This window comes from Oreochromis niloticus, linkage group LG23, assembly GCF_001858045.2.
Source record: "Oreochromis niloticus isolate F11D_XX linkage group LG23, O_niloticus_UMD_NMBU, whole genome shotgun sequence".
Taxonomy (NCBI): domain Eukaryota; kingdom Metazoa; phylum Chordata; class Actinopteri; order Cichliformes; family Cichlidae; genus Oreochromis; species Oreochromis niloticus.
In genome coordinates, this window is record NC_031986.2 from 44,930,636 (window position 1) to 44,941,172 (window position 10,537).

General features: G+C 42.5%; 1 long non-coding RNA gene across 1 annotated transcript; it reads left to right on the forward strand.

The window, feature by feature from the left end:
* Positions 1-4: 4 nt before the first annotated feature.
* Positions 5-1,706, forward strand: LOC112843848 (uncharacterized). Its single transcript, XR_003216376.1, has 3 exons — positions 5-82; positions 626-999; positions 1,573-1,706. It is a non-coding gene; the product is annotated as an uncharacterized LOC112843848 (long non-coding RNA).
* Positions 1,707-10,537: the final 8,831 nt, after the last annotated feature.

The window sequence follows — 10,537 nt, forward strand, 5'->3', positions numbered from 1 at the left end:
ATGTGTCATAAGGAGAACATGAGAGCAAAGACCTGATCTGATCATTCAAACACAGCTTAGACCGATGCAGGGGGGTGTGCAGGTAAGAAGGTCATTATTTGTATGGAAACTGATAAATATCAGTAATAAGCCGGTGTTTATGTGTGCCTGTCAAATGACAAACCACTCTGCTGCGTCCACTAAAGGACCAATAGAAATGCGCCTCCAAAGTTCAGCTGAGCGAGTATGGAAGTTATCAAGTGCCAAACTTTGTTTAAACGACTTGACTGAGATCGAATGCAAAAATCAATTTATAGCCACATGAGTCCTATATGGGTTTTTTTTTTTTTTTTTTTTTTAATTTCATGCTCCAGTACAAAAGTGATTCGGGCTCTTTCTGGTACCTTAAAGACATCGGGAGCGTCCGGGGAGGATGAACACACAGCACAGTCAGTGCAGTTCACTAAAGACCCGGGATTCCTCCCACAGGAAGACAAATCACGCCTCACTTTTGTTTTCTGAAGTATTTTAACAGCACGATTCAGCCGTGATGGTTTCATTTCATTCTGTCACATGAATCCATCCTCAGTTTCTTATCCTAACCAAAGAAGCCAGTCTGATCCTCATCCTTCCACTGCTCTTCCAGTTTAAGGTTTCCAGGTGGAGGAGCCACCTGCTGCCAAGAGCTGCTGATGCCAGGCACAATGCCCACGTCCACAGGAGAGCAGGTCATGGCAGGTGGGAAGTTGGGGCGAGGAAGTGGAAGAGGCAGCATATGTTACTTTACCATCTAGAGATGGATTTCTTTTCTGGTCCTGAGAGCTTATTTCTTGGCATCTTGGCAAACATGTAATCAACAAAAGGGCTAAATGTGAAAATGTGCCAGTTTATAAAGGAGTGAATAAACCAACCAAAGCTGAGGTTTAATGACTTTAAAAAAAATTCATTTCCTCTGATTAATGTCAGCGATTTCTGTGCAGATGCCACCAAAACACAGGAAGGGCGCGTTACGGAAACATGGTTCTGTCACGGCTGGGGCAGCAGTCGTGTTGAGGATGAATGAGGACCCAAAATGCAAGCAGCCGACTGGTGATATGAGTGAGGGTTTATTTACAGGTGGCAGTGGCAAAACAGGCAGTGAGGAATGACAAATGACTAAAGAAACCTAAACTGGGAAAACTAAAGAGCAAACCTGGAGTCATATGAACTGGAGAATGCAGAGAGACGCAGAGAGACGCGGATGACGCGGATGACGCGGACGAACGCAGACAAACGCAGACGAGCCGACGCCGAGCACAGGCAGACACACAGTATAAATACACACATCAGGTAATCAGGAAATGACACACAGGAGGGGGCACACCTGGAACTAATGGGCATAACGAGACAGACCTACAAAGTAAAACAGGAAACACACAGACTGTTTTACCACACAAACTAAAGGACCCGAACAGAGCACAGAGGACAGGCACAGGTAGGGCTGATACAACACTTAAGCACAAGAACTAATACCAAAAATCAGAATAACTAGAATAGAGGAAGGTAATCACAATAAACACAAAACGCTGGGTCAACGACCCAGGACCATGACAGGTTCATCCCGTGATGCTGGGAACATGTGGGCTGACACAGAGCAGTGTTCAAGCCTTTGAACAGCTCACCTATTATCGCTGTGCTAATTTTAATTAAAGCAATTTTCTCTTGGAACAAAATGGCAGCTTCACATTAGGGGCTGTAAAACGTCCGTGTATGTTCAAGCGTGTGTTTGTCCCCCTGTGGAGTGGCTGTGTGGGTGAGAGCCAGTACATTATGAATGTGGAGTGTGTCATTTTCCTAGGTGTGTTTGCTGAAATGTGTGAGTATGTGTGTGTGGGAGTGGGGACCTTTGATTGGAGCTAGAGAGCCCATATGTGTCATCCTAATTAGACACTGACGGGGAAGCTGAATAAATGTTTCTGTCCTATCTTTTTTTAATTTTGTGCCCAAAAGTTATTTACTTTTAACAAAAGTTATTAATGCAAAAAAAATAAATAAATCTACAGGCTAAGAAGTTATATAGAAGGAAATTCTTGATGTTCTCGGTTAAATAAAACATATCCTTGCAGGATTTAAGGGACCCTTTGCTGTGTCTCTGTGTGCGAGCGGAAGTGCAATCATTTCTACTTCTCTATCTGTGAATGTCATTTGGGGTCTGTGTATGTGTGGGTGGAGGGGCAGGCGGCCATGACTAATCAATAAGCCTGATAATGAGATCTGAGCGGTGTCGTTGAGGCGGCCCCTTGGGCGAGCAACGCCTCCTGTACCGTAAAGAGCATCGTTGTCTCCTTTTCCTCCGTCAGAACACACAGCTCATTAACCTTTGGAGCCGGCACAACACCGACCAGACACTGTTCACAGCTCCCCGGCATACTGTTCGCATTTATGGTTTGGCAAATAAAGCTTTTTCTTGCGTTGGAGGATATGTTGCTGTTTCTTAAATGGTCTGAAAAAGATGATGTGTCTGCTTTTTTGGGCAGCAGCTCGCAGGTTTTATCAGCTTTGTGCTGTATGGAAAGTTACAGTTGAGATCGAGCGTTCGGCTGCATGTGATGCGCAGCATATTCATCAGTTTAGAGTCAAAAAGCCTTTTGTTTTGTAGACTGGTTATAGTGATGTGTTGGGCTGCACTGAGGAGACTGAGGTGTGATCATGATTGGCAGAAATGAAAATTACTTTCTGAAAATATCTTGCAGGAATAAACGTGATATTTAGGATTGCATCACACTTTATGGAGACACATGTGGCTGCAAACAAACTGAGCAGCTGTGATGACACAGTGTTCTCGTGTGTGTGTGTGTGTGTGTGTGTGTGTGTGTGTGTGGGTTTGGGAAATTTCACCCAAACCGTGAAAAATTTCTCCTCATCCCTGAAGACGAGTGTCACTCAGGTCTTATGAGCTGGTGTAACATGCATAAAAAGCCAACGGCCGCTGCTTTGAAAGTGAAAGTGGGAGAGAGAACAGGGTGTCTGAAAGTCACAAAAACCTCTGGGAATCAGAGCTGTTTTGTAGCCACTGACCTTCAGAGCCGTGTCACTTCCCCTGTGGGGTGCTATTGTATGCGTGTGTGTTTGTGTGCACTTTACTGTATGTGTATGGCTGATTGAGCACCACAGAGGAACCTTGATGACATCACAAATAAAGAGGTGCATTTGCAGCTGTGTGCAAGTTCCTCAAAGCAACATATTTAGAAGCACCGTTATGAGGTGTTGAACGTGGGATTGAACTAAATGCACAAACATTAATTGAAATTCGGTGAAGACTCTTCAGCGGATGAAGAACATTTCTGTATCAGCACATTTTCCCCCTTTCTTCACCATCTCTGGACACATATTAGAAAAAAAGCTGAGGTTATGCATTTACATACGTTTACATTTCGGCATCAGCGTGGACTTTCAAACAGAATCCAGAAACTCTGACAAAATCATATCAGTTTTACTGGGTTTGCTGATATGTGCAAATATTCAACTTTAAGTCAACAAGGCTCAGGAGTTGGAAAGCTGATTTTTCTTAAATGTGTGTGTGCATACAGTAGGCGTTTGTCTTTGTGTGTCCTCTGCTGAAAGCAGAGACTCTTTCCCCGGTGGTTTCCTTCAAGCTCCAGGGGAGGTGATTGGTGGACGAGGTTTAATCGTTCCCTTTCAGTCCTGGTTAGGGGGCAACATTCATCATACAGCCTCACAACTTCACCCTGGACTGTCCCAGTGCCATGCACTGTGCAAGCCTATACTCCTTCCAGAGCCAGGTGCACGCGCGCACGCGCGCACGCACGCACGCACGCACGCACGCACGCACGCACACACACACACACACACACACACACACACACACACACACACACACACACACACACACACACACACACACACACACACACACACACACACACACACATCAGTCCCCAACCAGCTGAACCACACTTCACGGTCCATTTGATACTCTATTTTTCTTTAATTAAGTGTTTAAGGCTGTGCCAGGATTTCAGTGTCTGTGTGTGTGTCTATGTTGTGACTCGATAACGAAGCAGCTCACATGTAAACATGGCAGTTTCACTGTACACTTATTTGTATAAGTTTATTCATTTCATCTGTTTTTGATTCAATCAAAAATCTGAAATTTGAGCCACAAAATGCTTTAAATTTGTTTTGAGGTTTTTCTTCACATGCTGTCGGTCGTGGCTGTTCCACAGACCTGTGAACATCCAGTGCATCACATACAGTACATACAGCTTTCATATCAGCATATCGGGTCTAGATCAATACCTAAGGAAGCCCATCACCCTCCAGTTACCTTGATGACAAAATGGGATCTTAATGAGACATTATCGCAGCCCCTGACCTCGGTAAGGGCTTATTTTGTGTTGTGATGCAGAGAGCTGCGTGGTTAAATGCACGGCCTTAGCTATTCATAAGAGCTTTAATTATGCATGGATGTTCAATAGCAGTAAACAATCCTGTGCAGAGTGAGAAAGCAAGTCCCCAGTAAAAGACTTTTTAACTGCTTGATGCGATTCGGAGCCCGAGGACATTCATTTCTGCCAGACTTAAATGATTGATGACCATTTGATATCAGCTCTGGAAATTAAGTGTAAAGCTGTAAAGGTCTGATCACGCCGCAGCAGCGCACAGTGACTGGAGGAGTTTGTCAGAGCAGGCTGCCAAAATCATTTTGTACCGCTACTCACGGCGTAATTTTACTTCTCTGAGAACAAGAGAGGGGGGAGAGGGGGGGGGGAGAGGAGGAGCAGGAGCGGTGGGAGGGGGACTGAATTAAATTAAAATGAGAGGACACTTGGTTCAGATAACGTAGTGTGATGGAGCCAGTTGACTGATGATGCGCCGTTTCAAATCCTCTCCACACGATTAACATCGCCGGAGGATTCATTCTGGCCACATTTAAAGTGATTGATCATTGCTATAAATTAATGAAACAAATAATAAATATATTAGTAACGAATGAGGGATAAGCCTTGCCAGAAAGGCAACCAGCCATGTTGCTGCAATGCATCAATTTCAAATTTGCTATTTGCATTTTTTTTTGCATGCCATGTAAGGATATTGCGCACACGCACACACACACACACACACACACACACACACACACACACACACACACACACACACACACACACACACACACACACACACACATCCATGACTCTTGTCAGCACCTAGTTTATTTTCCTATGGAGACTCATGGAGTTGATGCTTCCTGCTTAACCCTTCACTACTCAACTTAAAGCCAATGAGTCAAAACCATCAGACAGCAAAGGCCAGGGATCAGCCTCCTCTCATCCATGAGGTAAGATGAAATATTAAAGATGGTGCAGAATTTCTCTGATATGAGTGAAGAGATCAGGGTTCGATCAGCTGAGTGTTGTGCAGGATTCCCTCAGCAGAAGAAAGGGAGAGCTTGTAGCCTTGGAAAGACGAGCTCAGGTTTTTGCTGCAGTCTCGATGCAGAGCTACACCGACTGCAAGAAACCTCAACTTCACTCATTGCAATGACATCATCTCAGCAAAAAAAAAAAAAAAGCTATTACTTGAAGTCAGCTAGCTAATGAAAGGGGAAATTTTCATGTAACCATTCTTAAAGTTGAGTTAATGCCGTGGCCGAGGACATTAATGATCATTTATTAATACATTTTGTTCATTTCGTGAAAAAGGAATTGCCAAATTTCTTTGTGAGTCATACAAACCATTCATACATTATTAAACTTACTTCACAAATCAAATTCATTCCATTTTTGCGACTCTTTTACTTGAAGTCAAAAACATTTCCAAGCACTTCTCAGCCGCCCACCTCTGTGACTCATCCGCGACATCAGCGACTCAGGAGGGAACTCTGCCGTTCACACAGGAAGAGAAAAGCCTACACTCGGTGTTTAGAAAGTTCTCTTTCAATGTGACATCTTCAAGTGATTTATAGAGAGCCAGAGAGGATAGAATGCAGGCATTACTCTCACCCTCCTCTGCTACAGGAATGTCGTCAGGATCTTAAAACAGGGAAAAGCCCAGCGGAGGAATCGTTACTGCAACAGTGCGGTGCACAGGGTGGCTTGTTGGGCAGTATACACATATACTGTTGTTATAGAAATAGTTTTTCAGCAGCATAAGTAAAAAAAAAAGAAAAAAGTTTTTTGACACTGACGAAGCAGTCGTATCCCAGACAGGACGGATCTCGCTCCGTCAGTTTAGAAAATCGATCAACCTTGGTTTAGCTTCTGCTCTTTGAACTGTGACAAATGTGAACTGTGACAAAGTCGCTTAGCTCTGCGTCTTATCTATCTAATAACCTCCTCTTCTTCACCTCTCTTGTGTCATCTGTCTGTCGCACTCCTTATCTCTCCTCCTCTCTCCTCCCCGTCCTCCTCATTACCAGGATGTGTTCAGCCGAAACCTCATCAAATCTCTCTTCTTTTTAATCTGATGGTGAGATCATAAATCTATAGATTATCAATTATCTGAACACATGAAATCAGATTACAATGATTACAAAAAAAGCTGGGATCTAATGGAAATAAAAGCAGAATAAATTTATCTGGAAATCTCATAGGTCCACATTTTAACCACAACAGAACACAAAAACATATCAAATGTTTGGAGGAATTTTAGGTGAAAGAGTCACTTTTTAAAATAATTTGATGGCATCTCAAAAAAGTATGGACACAGCCATGTTTAGCACTGTGTAGCAACCCGCGTTTCTCTTAACAACAGTCCAGTCTGTGAACTGTGGAAACCAGCTGCTGCTGCCCTGTTCTTGGGATTCGAGCTGCTCAGCAGTCCTGGGTCTTTATTGATGTATTTCTTTAAACTGAACTGCAGGCCTAGACTCTTCTCCTGCGAGGCCATGCTGTTGTAACACATGCAGTATGCGGTTTAACATTGTCTTGCTGAAATATGCAAGGCCTTCCATGAAACAGACGTCATCTGCAAGGGAGCATCCAGACCTGTATATGCCTTTCAGCACTGATGGTTTCCAGATGTGCGAGCCACCAGTTCCACAGGCAATGCTGCGCTCCCATCAGAGATGCAGGCTCTTGAACTGAGTGCTCACATTAGGCCCGATGCTCGTCTTTAGTTTGAAGGATACCGATTTCCACTTTGCCTCAGTCCATTTTAAAAAAGCGTAGGCAGCGATGTTTCATGTTCACATACGACTTGATTTTGCATGACAGAGCCTTAGTTTTCACAGTCTTCTCAGTTTTACATTGGTCACAATTTATAGAGCCGTTCGCTTCCATCAAATTCAAATTTAGCTCACAGTTTTTATAAAATGGTCAATTTACTCACTTTAATCATTTGATATGTTTTCTATATTCCGTTGTGAATAAGATGTAAACTGTATAAAGTGTTATGTAAACCCAACTTTTCATTGGGTTTGTATGAGCTGACAGTCACACGACAGGAGCACACGAGTGGATGCTACGTCACTGCTACGCTGTAATAATTCAGTACTGGATTTGTTTAACATTATTTTGATGCTTTTACTTTAAAGTGTCACATTTAAATATGTGAATTAACCTCTTTAAACAAGCTGTAGTTAACTGCTGAATCTGATGTAGCCTACAACCTGAGAAAAGAACGTAAAATATACTTGGAATAAAGAGAGGACCTTCTGTGTGCTCGGTGAGCGACTTCACAGGAGAATTAGCCTTTATTTCCAGGCACACAGCACCTGCTCAAGGAGGAGAGCTTGCTCCACTTGTTTTATGAGAAAATTCAGAGATGTGGAGCCACGGAAGAAAGTTACATGCTTGGTTAACCTTAAATATTCCTTACAGCTCTTCAGCTGAAGCCTTTTTTTTTTAATGTCCCTGAACACAATGCAGATATATGTTTAAAGGTCACCAGAGCAGTTGGTAAAAGTATTTAGTAACATAGGTTATTAAATCCATCCGGGCTCCATCCGGTATGACTGAAACAAATAGTCTGACTTCTAAAATTAGCTTCTACACGGTTGAACGATTTGACACAACAATCTTTCATAAAGACAAGTCTGGTTTACTTTCCCTGAAATAAATTGTTTTCTTGCCTTTGCTGACAGCCATGCTGAAAATGGCATCATCTTCAGCAGCTTTCACATGAGGTCAAATAGGGTCAAAAACTTAAAAAGTAGCCATAAAAGTGTATATGCACACATGAGAGCAGACTGATGGAAGGTGGCCTTCAGGGACACAAAGTAACGTTTTAAAAATTCATGTTGAACAACCATCAAGGAGCACAAGAGATTTCTTTGTATATATATCATGAACAGCGGTGAGACTGGGTTACAGACATACTTACATTTTTATTCTTGTTTTTTCCTCCATATGTGGACTTTGTGCCTCGAGATCTACAACAGGGGTGTCAAACATACAGCCCGGGGGCCAGAGCCGGGCCAAAGATTTCAATCTGCCGTACTGGATAGTTTTGAAAAATGTGAAGTCGGGCATAAATAAAAGAGCATAAAACTTTTAACTGTATTTTCATAAGTTTTAATGCTTTGGCTACTAATAAAGACCTCCCCCCACAGCTATGCATACTACAGTAGAGTAAATAAGTAATAGATAAACGATGACATTACAGAAATAAATGTGTAGTTAAACTCTTTTACACTGATAGAAAGCAGAGTTTTACTGGTCCAGCCAACTTCAGGGTGGGTTGCTGGGTTGATTTAGTTCAGTTCAGTTCATTTTTATTTCAAACATATTTATTCTCCAACATTTCATAAAATCATTCCATGCAGTTGTTTGAAAAGGAGTAGGCAGAAGTATATACTTATTTAGCCCTACCCCCTCAGGTTTACATCCTCATCATCTAAATTTGAACAACAAAAATGTAAACAAAAATGTATTTAACTTGAACATGAGAGACTGGAGTGTGTTTTCTGATTCAAACATCAGTATTTCGTTTAATTATGAACTGAATCATAGCTTAAAGTTCTGTATTTCAACTCCAATCAGTCCCTTTACCCAACCACGTTCATAAACCTACATGAGGTTAGAAACAAAGAACAGCTGGTAGTGGTGCTGATTTCAGAGACGCTCCTATGGATTGGAACATGAGCTCAGTCTTTATTTAGGCTAAGGTCGCGAGCTGCCACATAGAAAAGGTCTCTTTTGATCTCACAGTAAGGACGAATGCAAAAAAGTCCATTTCTCAAATAGCAAGCATATTTTAAGATGTATAACTGATTTAAAACAGAGTCTATAAGCTATAAAAACAAGTTCCTGTGTGAAGGTGAGGCACAGGGTAAGAAAGCAAGAAGCAATAACCACAGTGATAAACAGTTCTTCTATCTGACAGAATGATCTCTTTCTTTCTGCTTTCACTTGTAGTTTGAATAGAACGAGAAACCTTTTGGTGGCATGTGAGGTTCAGGTATATTCTGCCGATGGGCAGGTATTGTATGGCTACCTTGGGAAAATTGTGAACGAGGCAATTATTCAGAGATGTATGGGTCATGGGCAGAAACGCTGCCTTTGGGAGTTCATCTGAACTGTGCGAAGTAAAGCGAGTGCACAAGAACCTTCCTGCTGAGGCTAACGGGCATGCACAGACCAGACAGTATAGCGGGGCCTAAAGGCGACTCGTGAAATATTCAAAATCGCCTCCACTCTTTTCATCAGTCACTAGAAATGGAAGTTGGGGAGCAAGGGGGCACCAGTTCTGATATTTTTGTCTGGGATTTAATTTCCTCTCTTTACATATTTTATCACCCCCCCCCCCCCAGTCTCTTCCTCCCCTGCTGTCTTCTCTCTGCTATCCATCATGTGATCTGACTTTAATATGCTTTACAGAGGAATATAAGCCATTCATCACATTGTGGCGAGGCCCAGGACATTGCCATGCTGCACATTTCATAGACCAGTAAGCCCAAGGAGTAGCCTGGGCCAGCTGCAGAGCTGCTAATGCCTCTATTTATTCCGCCAGGCAGGCCTGGCACAATCCGTCACTCCAGCCGTGACTACGCTGACTCTGTGGCACGCCTTTTATGGAGCCACAAGCTGCTCCTTAGTAAACATTTCTCCAGTCACCTGATCAGCCTTTGGGAAGTAAAGATGGATGGGTAGTTAGGTCCACAGAGAGGGGGAAAAATTATGTTTGGGAGGTGGAAGAACGAGAAAGTGGGAAACTGTTTAAGCGAGAAAGATAGAGAATGAAAACGAGGAAGAGAAGATGGGAGCAAAAATGGATGCCACAACTAGAAATGGCCTGGGTTTAAATGTTCTGGAGTCAGATCCTGTTTAGCTTTCTAACATCACGACTCTTAGAGACGATGTGTTGGTCTCATGACAAAGAAAAATCTATTTGTTAAAGATATGAATTAAATTATGAAGTTGAGATTTTTGTGTTATATTTATGAGCGATTTGGATTATTATGAATTTGGCGGCTCAGCATGATAACTGTTCTCTGTGATGCCAAAAGCAGGTCACAGTGTTAAATTGTGCCACATTACATGATTTACTTTGAGTATGTCTCATGTTTGTGTCCCTGACTTTTGCTTTAACGTGACTATAATGTTGACGCGTGTGATTC